General features: G+C 38.1%; 1 long non-coding RNA gene across 1 annotated transcript in view; it reads left to right on the forward strand.

The window, feature by feature from the left end:
• The window catches only part of LOC123611690 (uncharacterized), a 120,369-nt gene that overhangs the window by 73,901 nt on the left and 31,427 nt on the right, over nucleotides 1–15,041 (forward strand). The window contains exon 6 of the long non-coding RNA XR_012511742.1: nucleotides 10,913–11,043. This is a non-coding gene — a long non-coding RNA (uncharacterized LOC123611690). The remainder of the gene's footprint in view (nucleotides 1–10,912; nucleotides 11,044–15,041) is intronic.

The following is a 15,041-nucleotide window of genomic DNA, read 5'->3' on the forward strand; positions in this document are numbered from 1 at the left end:
AATATTAAACTAAGCCAGAAGTCAAAGCTTAGTTTTGATTTAATAGGGATTCCATAATTACATTCATTTCTTTCCTACTAGGTGTAGTTTTGATTTTCTCTAAGTGATTCCAAACACATCAAGTTGTGGAAAATGCTGTTAACAGTGGTATGAGACCAAACAGAACAAAAATGATCTAAATTTGGAGATAATACATGATAAGTTGTATTACTCAGAGGGGAAAAATAATTTTATACTTATTTGAAATCATATGGCTATTTTTTGTTTCATTACACTCAAATTGCTTTTAATTTTAGTTTGATATTATCATTGAACTCAAAGTCTGTTTATTACTGCTATTCTTTTTCTTTAACCTTCTCAGTCAATAATTATGACTTTTAAAAAGCGATGCACAACTTCAAGGTAATGTCTCCTATTACCAATGATGAGATGTGAGTTAGCAGATTTCTTTGTAAAAAAAAAGTATTTCTCCCATTTTAAGTTGGAGGAAAACTGCTCACTTCTTAGCTGTTGGGAACACATAGTGAATAACTTTTCTGTAGCTGTGTTTTCAATGAATATACAGAAAGAGCTCACAGAGATTAAATTTCAGAGATTACTGCATAGTAGTTTAAAAATTGTCATTAATATTTGTTAGCAATGCTGAAATAAATTTATTTAAATTGAAGATTTACACTAGGAACTTATTAAAAACCACTTAATGAGAAGGTATGAGCAATAAATTCAGGAGAAATCTTGATTTAATATGAATGGATTGATGATGATTTATAATTCTTATATACCTGAACAATCTTCCTATTGTCCTTTTTCTTGCACTTACTCCATAGATAAAAACAGAAGAGTTAAGCTTCCTCTTAATAATACAATACTGTAAGCACTACTTTTGTTTCATATAGAAAAAATTTTTAGGTGTGCTTTAAAAAACAATGAAACCAGCCAATATTTATGATTTGTCTACTAGGTGAATGTTTCCATATGGGGCTAACATTAAAATAATCACAGTTTTGCTGTGAAAGTATTATTGAGGTAATTGAGTAAATGAGATTTAAATATATGTAGCTAAATAACATTTGAATAGTTGTTTAAGAGAGTGTAGAGAAGATATCAAAAACAGTCCGTATATAAATCAATTCTTTTAATCCAATAATTGCTACAGGAATTCAGAGAAGGGACAGGTCACTTTAGACAGCCTTGTCCTGGAATGGTGCCGCTTTTCAATGGGAAATCAAACTGTCTGGTTCTGAATATGCTTTTTTGGGCTAGGATGGACAAACAAGCAGGCTGTTATGGGCTAAGTTTTAAAATTTAAAATATTCAGTTTGGAAACTTCACTTTTAAGACATCAGTGTTAACTAGAAATGTAAAATGGGCAGTCAGACATGAAAAGTACTAGGATTTCAGTGGCCATCAATTCCAGGAAGGAATCTGCACTGTTTAGGAAGTGAGAGAAGATGTGGATGGAGGGAGAGGAAGAGCTCTATAGCACATTTTGGGCATGTGTAACAGAAAAGTTCCAGGGATGCTTATGGTGAAGGGAGTAAATACGTGGGTTGAAGCAGAAGCATCGTAAAGGAGGTAGTTGGCAATAAGATCAGGAACTCGGGATGTTTGTTGAGGCCAAAGATGTAAGACTTTGAATACCAAGATGAATTTAAGCTATGGTAATAAAGGATTGTGGATCAGATTTGGAAGAAACTGATAACAGAGAAGAAAAATAAAAAGACAACAAAGAGTGACATTTTCTCGTGGCTTCCTGACAGCTAGCTGTCCATCACGCTTCATGATGCATCATTCTGTGGAAACTCCATCCCAACTAAACTTATAAGGCCTGTCATACAAATATAACCATCCAAACCAGTTTTTTTGTAGAGGTAAACAAGGTAATGGATTGGTAAATTGGCAAGTGTGTGAGTTTTTTCCGCTATAATGATTCATAAATGTTTCAACTACCAACATAAGAGGTTCCTTTCATTTAAAAAGAAAATAAAGAGGTGTTCAAGAAGGATAATCAGTTCAGATAGATCTCTCACTTACACCTTAGTGTGAATGCTTTTTCTAAGAACTTTTCCCAAAGATGATCTGGCACAAAAGGCCTGGGGCAAAGAGAGGCAGATACAGCACATTAGCATCAGTTCAATCTTCTACTAATCCCCATGTGGGTAGAGACAGGAGAAGGGATGCTAGTGATGGGGAATAAAATAGAAAAGATTGTTCTTCTGGTCCCAACCATACTACCTCAGTTTTGTCCAGAGTCAGCCGATTACCTCTCTGCTTTCCCCAAATTGTGTTGTTGGACAGCTGTTCTTATTTTAGCAAATACATAATGGAATGATCAGGTGAGTGATTGCAGCATTAAGCCTATCAGGCATGTGCTCCCTGAAATGGACATCTTGGAGAATTGCCAGAAAGGTGAAGGGAAGTTTTTATTTTATTACCATATTTTCTCTTTCGTTTAGTCATTTTTATATAAGGAGGGCCACTGATATTCTTTTTCCAGTTCCCTGGTCTAACGGTCACCTTCAGGATGTAGTCTCTTGAGGGTTTTACTGTACGTTTTGAATAGTCTTGAATTCTATTTAGAGCTTGACTTTGCTTTTTATTAGGAAAGCAAGGCATCTTATTTCAAATATGTTTTCCTTGGATAGAATAGATAACAGGCCAAGAATTATGTTTGAGTTCTGAAACTTCCTGGTCAAAGATACTCGGAACATTCATTCTTGAAATATCAGTGTTATCCGGAAACATAAAATGGGCACTAAGATTTGAAGTACAAGGATTTCAATTATTATCAGTTTAAACGTTCAGCTCTTAGTCAAGGTCTGGGATGATTTATGTTAACCATTTAAGAAAAATTACACATGGTCTTATTTTGTTAGTTCCCGGTTGTTATGAATTTGGTTTTGCCCATGTTTGGTCAAGCTGATAAGTTTCTAAGAATTCTTCGACATTCCAGGCTTACTGTTTGTGAGGGGCCTGCCAAGTCACTGACCACATAAGGCTGCTCATGGCAAAGTGTTTGCTTCAGTATTTAGCATCACAGTCTCAAATGGACCAGAAGGACCAGCTGGAGAACACAAGATATTTGGCAGATATGTCAACCAGCATTGTTAGTTATATGTGAAAAACAAGTGTAAAAGCTTGACCCTGTATAGTGTGATCAGCAATGAGGTCATTAAACTGATACAGGTATGATTTAAGTAGGGCCCGAATGGAAAGCTTCATCACATTTCTACAGCCCCAAAATGCAGCATAAAAATATTAAGTATTTATTTAGCTTACAAGCCTGCAGGTCAGTGATTTAGTCTTGGCTCAGCTGGGCAGTTCTTGTTTTGACTGGGCTCCTTCCCACGTCTGGGTATTAGCTGGAGTGATGGAGCAACCGGGCTGCCACCTGTCTGTTATCCTCCAGCGGACCTAAGCGGGGCCTCACAGCAAAGGCAGAGGAGCGAGAGTAGAACAAGGAAATGCACATGGCCTCTTGAGGTCAAGGCTTGGCACTAGCGCACTGTTCACTTCTGTTACATTTTATCAGCCATGATAGGTCACAAAGCTAGCCCGGAATCAAGGAGTAGAAGGTAGACTCTTGATAGGAGAGGTTGCAAAGTGGTGATGAGTTTGACCATTGACACAATAAATTTACCACCAAACCCTGAACTCTTCACCCCTACGCTTCCATGTTTTTGCAGGTCAGTCTAGATGGTTTTGATCTAGGATGATCCAGGCCAGACTGGCCTAAGGACATGAGATTGGATTGCAGGTTCTTCTCAGTGCCGAGTGGATAAGCAGGGACCTCTTTCAGATTTGCAATAGTAACAGATAATAACTTGAGATTCATGTATATGCTATCATAAGTATGAAAATTCCGTGGACTGGATGTTTATGTTCCCCCCCAAATCCTGAGAAAGTGGAGTGAGTGTTGCTGTAACAAATACCTAAAAATGTGGAAGCAACTTTGAAGCTAGGTACAGACATTTCTCGTTTTATTGTATTTCACTCAACTATGCTTCGCAGACGCTGTGTTTTGTACAAAGTGAAGGTTTGTGGCAACCCTGTGTTGTCAGATAATGGTTAGCTTTTCTTTTTTTTTAGCAATAAAATATTTGTCCATTAAGTTACATACATCATTTTTAGACATAATACTGCTGCACACTTAGTAGACTACAGTGTCTCCAGGATCTGCCTGTCGTGGGTGGAGGCTGGAGACATTTTACGGTGTAGACTGGAAAAAGCTTGCATTGCCTCGAACAGTGTGTTAGGAGCAATTTTGATGAGAGCGTGGAAAGAAGAGAGCTGTAGGAAAAGCCTTCACCTTCTTAGGGAATCCTTGAGTAACCCTGAGCAGAACCTTGGTGGAAATATGGGTGGTAGAGCCGACTCTGACAACGTTTCAGATAGAAATGAGACATGTCATTGGAAACTGGAGGAAAGGCCGTCTTTGTTATGACAAAGAGTGACAAAGAAGTTGGCTGAATTGTGTTCACATCCTAGAGATTTGGGGAAGGGGGAGCTTGTGAGGGATGAATTTGGATATTTAGCTGAAGCTATTTCTAGGCAGGGTGTTGACTCAGTGGCTGGGATCTTCTTGACTGCTTACAGTAAAATGTGAGAAGAGAGAAAGGATTAAAGATGGAATTGTTTATCAAAAAGGGAGCAGAATTAAATGATTGGGAAAATTCTTAGCTTATCTATGTTATAAAGAATGAGAAAAATCCGTCACATTAAAGGGTGTGGTCAGCCATCTCCACAGAAGCTGGGAGCTATTGTTGGAGACAGTGAAAGAATGCAAATAGGGGACCTCAGCGGGTGTTGCCCACCTGACATCTCTGGCTCCACCCCTACAACACATGCCTGAATGCCCCACAGCTCTGGCAGGCCAGGCGGCATCTTTGGAGCATGCAGGTGACAAACTTTGGCTGCCTTTGTGCTGCTGTCTCCGCAGGAGTGTACAGTGCATGTGCAGTGGGGACATGGATGCCTCCACCTAGATTTCAAAGGATGCGAGTCAGAGCCACTGGGCACTGGATCCCACCCCAGGATTGTGGACAGAGATGTTAGCCTTGGAAGAGGCTCCAAGGAGAGAGCCGAGATGGGGCTTTCCAGCCCAGCTGTGGGGACAGGGCTGTCCAGAGTCTTGGAGGCCAGCCTCTGCCTGGCAAAACTGCAAGGGTAGAACCCCTGCCCTGGTGGGCATGGAGGGCAGAGCATTGAGCAAAAGAGGATTGTTCTTGAGCCTTAAGGTGTAGTGGAGCTTGCTCCCCGGGATTTTGGACTTGCCTGTTACCGTCACCCCTTCCGTATTTCCTGATTCTCCCTTTTGGGTTGGGAATGTCTGACCTGCGCCTGTTCCACCACTGTGTTTGGGAAACAGGTTTACTGGAAGAGCAATTTGCTCCAGGATAAATCCTAACTTAAGTCTTAACCATCTCATTTAGATAAGATTTTATACTGAGATTTAAAGTTGATGCTGTAATGAGTGAAGACTTTTGGGGCTATTCAAATGGAATGAATGTATTGTGCATGCAAGAGGGACATGAATTTGGGGGGTGGTCAGTGGCAGAATGCTACGAACTGAATGTTTGTGTTTTCCCCAGATCCATATATTAAGGCCCAATTTCCAATGTGGCATCATGTTTATAGGTGGGGACTTTGGGAGTTGATTAGGTCATGAGGGTGGAGGTTAGTGACCTTATAAAGCAGACCGCAGAGAGCTTCCTTGTCTCTTTATCGTGTGAGGACACAGCAAAAAGAGGAACTAGGTTCTGTGAACCAAGAAGCTGGATTTCACTAGACACCAAATCTGCTGGTGCTTCGATCTCGCACTTCCCAGCTATCGAAATCATGAAAAGCAAATATTTGTTGTTTATAAACCACCCAGTCTAAGGATATTGTGTTATAGCGGCTTGGAGTAAGAAAGAGTAGTAGATATTTATTTAAAATGTTTAAAATTTAGCATCATGAAAATACATTGATCTTTTCAAATGTTTTTGTTCAAAAGGAAAAGAAATTAAAAATTGGACTTTCAGGAAAGAGGATCTTCTGGAATGTATAATTGTATTAATTTCAAGCAGTGCTTTCTAATCACCACACTGGTCAGAAATGTCTTATTTTTTGGCTGTCTTTTATGCACTAGGCAGTACTCGGCACTGAGTTTATAAAGTGAAGGAAGAAGACAGGGAGGGGGAATGGGACAGTGACAGAAATTAACAAAGTGCTGATTATTTCTGAATGATATGCTGTTTTCCACTAGTCTTCACTTCTGTTAACCTGTCCTCTCTTCCTGTTAGCATATAGAATTAATCTTATCATGTATAGTGTATACTCTCATTTGGCTGTAGTGATTTGCTCAAGGGCATGTGATCTAGAACAGGCCAATTGATGCCGTTTCCATGTACTTTTCCAGTTGGAGCTAGACAGTAAGGTCCCTTGTCACCTTAGTCAGGACCTGTTAGGATTCAGACCCAGAGCTTTCAGCGTGTGATTCCTGCCGCACAGAGAAAGCTCTCTGCAGAAGGAGAGAATGAAACCTATGTTTAAAATGAAGCAGAGGTGAGAAATGCTGGAAAGGAATGTCTTGACAAGCTTCAAGTTTCTGGATTGAAATGATCTTGAGACCAGCTCCACCTCTTGCTTTTGTGTGCTTTGGTTGCATCGGCCAAAAAGTTCCCCTTTTCAGTGAAGACAGCTTGAGTTGACTTTCTTTCACTGCAAACCAAAAGGTCCTGACTAATCTATTATACTTACTACCTTAGAGTGAGAGGAAGAATATTACCTCTTAATAGATCAAGATCTAGCAGAATGCATGATGCATGATGATGATGATGATAAGAAAAAGAATAACAACAAGAGAAGAGGAGGAAAAGGAGAAAGAAAACATTAACAAACATCTGGTTAACATCTATTGATTTTTCTAACTTTTATTAAGCTTTATTCTAAACGTGTTACTTGTATTAGCTCATTTAATCTTACATTACCCCTTTGAGATGTGTGCTATTTTATCTCAAATGTATAGATGATAACATTGACACAGATGTTCAGTAGTTTTCTCAAAGCCATATGACCAACAGAAGCAGAGAGACAGAGGCAGAGTCGATATTCACTCTAGTAGGCTCTCAAGTAGTATTAGTTGATGGGAAGAAAAAAATGCAAGAGTGATGAAGATAAATAATTACACTGCAGTGTGATAGAGGCAACATTTAATCTTTAACACATCACCATAAAGAAGGTATTATTATTATCCTCATTTCATACGTGTGGAAATTGAGGTTAAGAGAGTAGTGGGTCTTCAGCCATCTCAGCTAGAAAGTGGTGGAGCTGGAGATATACTCAAGCTTACTTGAAAGAACCCTTAGATGTTTTTATATAAGGCTAGATCCTAAGTGGGAGACCATCTTTATATGAGACTTTAAAACATTATGGCGCTTTATCCCTTTTTGGATCTTTCTTTCTATAATTTCTTATAACTATTCCTTTTAAGTTTTGTGTTGTTCACATACTTCAGTAGTACCTCCTTTACAGACAGATTGTTTCTTTTTGCAGGATCTTCATCAAAAATCAGAGCATTCAAACACAATAGATAGTCTTCATTTTAAACCAAATCCTATAAAAATTTCCATAAAAACCTTTTGCAAAGTATTGTTATTGGTCACCTTTGCCAATGCAATGAGAGCATAAGGCATTTTGACCAGCGTGTGATTAGAAAGTGCTGCTTGAAACAAATAGCATTATACTTCCCAGAAGATCCTCTTCCCCGAGAGTCCACGTGTGTTTTCTGCAGTTTCAAGTACATAGACCTAGGTAGCAGAAAAGGCAACCTAGCACTGAAGTCCATCACCCAGCTATTTACTCATCTGCTCTTGCTAGCTGCTACTCCTTTCATGGACTCATCTGTTTTCCTACTACAGTTATGTGGTTAAATGGACAAGAACGTATCTGTGTGGATGGCCTTCCATTCTTCAGCTCTGCCTTAGTGTCGGTATTGTTTTATGCTAACTTCATATCAGTTCATTAAGTTATTTGGTGAATCCTAACACTGCAGTACTCTTTGAATACAAAAAGCTGTTGTCTTTAGCCAGTATTTCTTTTCTAATATAAAATGTAAACAATCTTCATTTTTGGCTTTTTGAACAGTGCTATTACGAATTGCAGCTTTCATTTCTGATTCTTTTCTCCAAATAAAACTTTGAAAATAAATCAGTATGCTATTTCCCAAGCTTACATCATACAACCCTGACATTTGAATCGTTGCAAAAATGTGTCTTGGAAATATTTCCAGTGTCTTTTTAGTCAGAGTTTCATAACTTAATCCCTATATGGGCAATTGCTAACTTCTTTGCATCTTTTCCTGATTATAACTCTACAAAAAAAAAAGTTTTTAAAGTTCTCTGGTTTTTTTTTTTTTTTTTTTTTTTTTTTAATATCAAATAAGAAAAAGAAGCAAACATGGTCTCACACATGAAGATGTAAATATGCTATAGAAGACTTTGATCATTGCCTGCCTTGGGACCCTTCTTTTCCTCTTTAGGGTCTTTTGGGAAGTTGTTGGGTATCAGCACCAGAGCTTTTTCTTCCTCTTTTTCATTACTGCATTTCCCTTTTTTCCCCATTAAGCATCAAGTCCTCTCTTCTCAGGGATTTCTAATTTTTCCTGTTTTCACATCTACAATCAGTATAATTTGGGAATCCTGGTTCTTGTTCTCTTTTGACTCCATTCCACCTTTTGATCCTCTTACCTTCCTTCATCCAGATTGTTAGTGCCAACATTTTTTTTCTGATTTGCCTGCTCACGTCCTGTCTTCTTCCGCCTTTACTTTAGGCGTTTTCTTGTTCATTATCTTCCTTGGTGGTTTTCTGTAGAATCATCAAAGCTTACATGTGAAATACAAAGTGATTATTATTTTCACATTAGGCTTTATATATAAAGAAACTGAAGGACAATGACCTGAGTATGTCACCAAAAATGAATGACAGACCCAGGTCCAGAGGTTAGAGTTCAGACTTAACTCTCAGTCCAAGCTGTCCCATTTAGACTGCCACTGCCCATTTTATGAAAGTGTGAACATGACATTTTGAGCCCTAGCTTTGATTTATTCAACCTTTATATAAATTCACAACAGTAACCTCCAACCTCTTATTTAATAAGATGTTGAATTTTGGGGGCTTCCCATTTTAAATAGACTTCCCCCACATGATACTTCTCTGAAGAAGGCAAAAAAAAAAAAAAAAAAAAAAAAGCCAGTGTGTACTGGATCAGACCTGCTTGACTCAGCAATTTTCTGCAAATTAGACAGATGATGTGCACAACCTCAAAGTATCTTTTTTAAGAAGCAGCACACCACAACCAATTATTAGTCCTCAGACATGCAATCATCCCAGGAATCAAATTGCTCCCAATTTGATGGATTTTTATCCTTTTACTTATCAGAATGTTCTCTCTCCCTCTCTTTTTTTTTTCCCCCCAAAAAAAATAAATTCTGGAAAGATTTTTTTCTGATGCTGAAGAAATCTTGAAAGGTTATCATTGGACTTTGATGGAATTAGAAGCCTACTGATTTGCTCAGAAAAACCTCAGACAAGTTTAAAAATAGTACATAGTTGGTTAATAAAACTCCACTGAGTGGGGAGCGTATGACTCAGTGGTAGAATGTGTACCTAGCATGCACTAGGTCCTGGGTTCAATTCCCAGTACTTCCACTAAAAATAAATAAATAAAAACCTAATTACCAGCCCCCCTCTCCCCGCCAAAGGAAAAAAAAAAAAACTGCACTGAGAAAAGAGCATATGGTTATATTAGTTAGTGAGTTCGATGAATAGCATTCATGTATGACTCATTTTCACTTAACAAGGAGTTATAATTTCTATATATGCAGATGCATCCTGAACTAGGCTTATTTTGAGCTGTAGATTTCCCCTTTTATAGAATATAATGTCACATGAAACCATGGGGAAAAAAAACAGAATTGACTTATAATTTCAGTCAACTGATTCTTTAATATATTCCTGATGTTGGATTTCCAGAAACTCGTTAAACTGTCTGGACAGAATATGATTATTGATCACCTGTATTTTGGTGTTGACTTCTTTATTTTAACCAACAAATGTGATTGTCCCTTTTCTCTTGAGTCATTGCAAGAAAGGTACCATTGCAAGTATAAGGGAGGACCTTTTTCAAATGAATTGTTGCTCTTTATTTGAATATAATCAAACTGACAAGTGATTTATTTGAGGTTGTGAAATTTGTGAACATCAAAAAACCTTTCCTGCATTACTGACAGAAATCCAGGTGGCTGGCTTCTCCCTGTCTCACAGCCCCTTCAGTACGCCTAACCCCTTTCTCCTTTTCTGAGGTGTTTCAGCACCAGCATACCTAATTTGGTTCAAGTACAAAAATGGCTTTTTTTTTTTTTTAAAGCTAACCTAGCTAAATGTTTTAGCTAATCATTCATTGACTAATTTTTCTATGATCTTGGCAAAAATTTCAAGTAACAAAATCATACATTCTGGGTAATTCTTGTGGTCCCATGTTTCCAGCATAGATGAATAGCAGCGGACTTCTGAAAAGGATAGACCTGGGTTTAAATGCCATCTCTAGCACTTACAAATTAGGTAGCTTCAGGCAAGTGTGACGATTAATTTTATGCCAACTTAACTGGTTTATGGGGCACCCATATATTTGGTCAAATAGTATTCTGGATGTTTGTGGGAGAGTGTTTTTGGATGAGTTTAACCTTCAAATCAATAGACTGAGTAAAGCAGATGGCCCTCTGTGGTGCGGATGGAACTTATCCAGTAAGTTGAAAGCCTCAGTAGAACAAAAAGGCTGACCTTCCAGTGAGTAAGAAGGAATTCCTCCTGCCTAATTACCTTAGAGCTGGGACACTATTTTTGTTTTTGCTTTTGTTTTTCCTGCTTTCAGACTTGAACAGAAACATTGGTACTTCCTGGATTCCAGCCTGCCAACCTTTGGACCAGAACTATACTATTGATTCTCTTGGGTTTCCAACTGACTGACTACAGATCTTGGGACTTGTCAGCCTGCATAATCATGTGAGCTAATTCCTTATAATACATCTCTTTCCTTATATATATTCAAAGACCAAACCAAGGTCAAAGGTTAAGCTGTTTGGTCAAATAGAGGCAGCAGGAAAGAAGAAGTACTGGGGATGGTTTATAGGGATCGAGAATGTCTAGAAGGGAGCAGAGAGAATCATAGTTCAGGTCTGATAGGAGTCTGTGACACGGGCACAGTCCTGAAAGATAACAGGTCAGAAGCTTGCAGGTTATCACACAGCCAGGTGTGAGGTGACCTCTCATTGAGGTTTTGATTTGCATTTCCCTGATAATAAGTGATGTCAGGCACCTTTTCATGCACCTGTTGGCCATTTCTAGGTCTTCTTTGGAAAAATGTTTATGCAGTTTCTCTGCTCAGTTTTTAATTGTAATGTTTATTTTTTGTTACTGAGTTGTATGAGTTCTGAAAATATTTTGGATATCAACCCTTTATGAGATACATGGTTTGCAAATATTTTCTTCCATTTTGTAGGTTGTCTTTTTATCCGTGGATTGTTCCTTTTGCTGTGCAGAATCTTTATAGTTTGATGCAGCCCCACTTGTTGATTTTTGTTTTTATTGCATGTGCTTTTGGTGTCATATCCAAATATTCATTGCCAAGAACAATGTCAAGGAGCTTTTCTTTGTTTTTTCTGGAAGTTATGCTGCTTCAGGTATTATGTTTAGGTCTTTAATCTGTTTTGAGTTATTTTTTTGTGAGTGGTTTGCAGCAGAAATCCAATTTAATTTTTCTGCTTGTGGTTATCCAGGTTTCCCATCACCATTTTTTGAAGGACTACCTTTCCTCAATGAGTATTCTTGGCAACTTCATTAAATATTCATTAGAAATTGGTCAAAAGGTACTAACTTACAGTTAGAAGATGAATAAATTCTGGAGATCTAAGACACAGCATTATGATTATAGTTAACATCACTGTATTATAGGCTTCAGAGTTACTAAGAGACTAGATTGTAAATGTTCTCACCACATTAAAAAAATTATGTGATATGATAGAGATGTTAGCTAAAGCCATGGTGGTAATCACCTTGCAAAATATACATGTATCAAATCAATACATTGTACACCTTAATTAAACATACCAATGGTATACGTCAGTTATATCTCAATAAAAAAAAAAAAATTGTCACAGCCAGAGTATGATCATGGGTGCTCAGGCATCAACTGCTTGTCCTCTTCCTTGGTGGCAGTGCCCGCTTAACAAGGATGGATGTGGTTGACTGTTTTATGTGGGAACCAGTTTTTCCTGGATCACAGAGTTAACCAGAGATTTAGAATTTGATCTCAACACTTTCAAATACCAGCTGCTCTGCAGAGCAGGTTTTTCACCACATCCCACGTTCCTCTAGAGTATGCTTTCTGAGAAATCTTCAGGAAAGAGGAGACACTTGAGCTAACTTTTGAAAGGCATTCTCATCAAATGGCCCTAACTGGGAGCACAACAAGTTTAGAGAAGTTAGAGCAGGGGGTGTTTGAGTGTAGGCACAAAGTGGATGTGATAATGGAGAATGAGCTTTGAAAAAAGTACAACTTGAAGTCCCTGAGCTAATAAGTAAAAATGTTACCCTCGGGTCCTGGCGTTATTGAGGAGATCTTTGGAGTATGTGGAGCAGGACTGACATGATGAGATTTGTGTCTGAGCGTGTACTGAATGAACTGGAAGATAATTCAGCTGGAAATTAGTAGATCAATTAGGAAATATTTCAATAAATGATAAGAAATGTGAAGATGTCCAATTTAAGAAATGTCTGTGATGCTGGAGAGCAGAGAACAACTTTGATAGACATTAAGGATGTTCAATGTAGGCAAGAGAAGAAGAGAGAGGAGTCATTAAATGAGATAATTTACACCAGAGGAGGAGTGGCTTCTGCTACCAAGAGATTCTCCAGTTGGCTTGAGACCCTACTTTATCAGGAGAGTTTTGGCAGATAATGTGCACCTTGCTAGAACTTAGCCTACCGCAAGGATTTCTAGGAGAAATCCATTCATGGCCTTCCGAATTTGTAGAGTAGAGCTCTTATTTAATAGTAAGAGTGGATTTGCTTTTGAATTGTACTTTTTCTGAATCGCTGTTACATATAGAGAGTGTTATTGAACTCTAAGATATATTTGGTTCAAATTCATAGTTGTACAACAGGTACTTTTTTTTCTGATACTGAAGATGAGGACTTCACTTCAAAATATTACGTTCATCAAATAAACAGACCATTCCAGCAGATTGTGGCATGCCTATAGGTCCTGGTTCAGTTTATGTTTTCTGTACATACTCTTTAACAGAAAACAGAACCATCTGCCATGATACAGCCAAGAAAACTAATTATTTTTGTAGGTCTTAAAATGGATATATACTTAGCTTTGTCTTTTTATGTGTTTATGATTAGATGCTATTGAGTATTAAGAAATAAAACCCTGTATGACTTTTCCTAAAATCTAATATAGCATGATATCTAACTTAATACCCTAATTGCAAACTAACAAGAGACGCTTTTACAATTATTTCAATGTTTATAAGGTTATGACTCATGAACAAATTACTTTCATGGTTGGGTTGCGTTTATACAAGACAGGGTGTGAATTTTAAAAATGGATCAACAAGATGGGGCAGATTTAGGTGTGGACGTGTTTACGTAACATGTTTAAATATGGGCATAGAGAAGCAGAAAAACAAATACCTCTTTTGGCATGTTCAATAGTTAAAGGAGATTTTGTGCACTATTGTATTAATAAACATTTATGGAAATTGAATGAAAACTGGCATCAGGTAGGATCCTGGCAAAGAGCCTTTTAGTCGAGTCAGTTGAAAGCTAGTGACACCTTAAATCCTTCAGAAAATATGGAATAATGCCACTTGCAAATCCTTCACTTACAGCAGATGGAATGCAGTCTCATTCTAAATGGCAGACTACTCAACAGTGGCAAATGAAATTAAACCAATAACGGTCGTATGAATCTGCGGGGAAAAAAGGAGGCATGAAAGCCAAGAAATTCAAATGGAATATTATTACCGTGTTTCACATCTAATAATACACCTCACTCACAGGCGATGTCCTAACTCACTCGAGTGATTGCCAGTCATATTGTTTGTCCTGTTCTATGTCGATTTGCTCTTGCAAATGCAGCCCAGTAGTTGTTACGCATTTTGCCCATCTCTGAGTCCTGTATCCCTTAGATTTTTAAGAACAGACACTGTGCCTAATGCCGTCCTTACCTACAGTAGGCTCTCTGAGGGGCTGGCAAGTATGAAGTAACTCTTCCCAGAACAAGAGTCAAAAACCCAAGTCTTCTTCATGGTTCTGAAACCATTCCACGTGTCTCCTAACCAACTCTGCCCACAGGTAAAGCCAGCCTGCTTATAGGCAGTCTCTGAGCAAGTTCAGAATTGTGCAGTAAATAGTGCACTGTGCATTACCATTTATGTTACAGCTAAATTGGTCTTATTAAGAGATTAACTATAGGACAAAAGATAACTCCCAGAGGCTTAAGAATTCTCTTTAAAAATGTGTCCTTAAGGAGGAACCTAGAAAAAGGAATTATCATCCAACTAACAAGATACTTAGGAGGGGGTAGCAGAGTGGAGGTTATGTAACAAAGGAGCTGAGACACACTACATAGACATGTAGCCTAGTAAATGTTTCATATATATGTGCAATTATTTACATGGGCTACATCAAAGAGATGCTTGCATCATACTCCACTTTTATTTTGTTTCTTGAGATTTTTCTGCTACTAATAATTGGGAGACTACAAAATGTTTGTCACAGGCTCATATCTTGATTCAGAATTTCTGGGATTCCAACTCTAGGTAGATAATCGGCAGCATCTTTTGGGAGCTTTTATAAAGAGTATTTTCTTTTTCCCCAGAAATACTTGGCAAAGAACTGTGATTTAATGCTCTTGCCCTAAGCTTTGCGGCACTCTCTGAGCTCCCTGTCATTCCTGCTCAGTTCCCAGAGACAATGATGCATCCCTTCTTCCT

Source organism: Camelus bactrianus, chromosome 14, assembly GCF_048773025.1.
Source record: "Camelus bactrianus isolate YW-2024 breed Bactrian camel chromosome 14, ASM4877302v1, whole genome shotgun sequence".
Classification (NCBI taxonomy): domain Eukaryota; kingdom Metazoa; phylum Chordata; class Mammalia; order Artiodactyla; family Camelidae; genus Camelus; species Camelus bactrianus.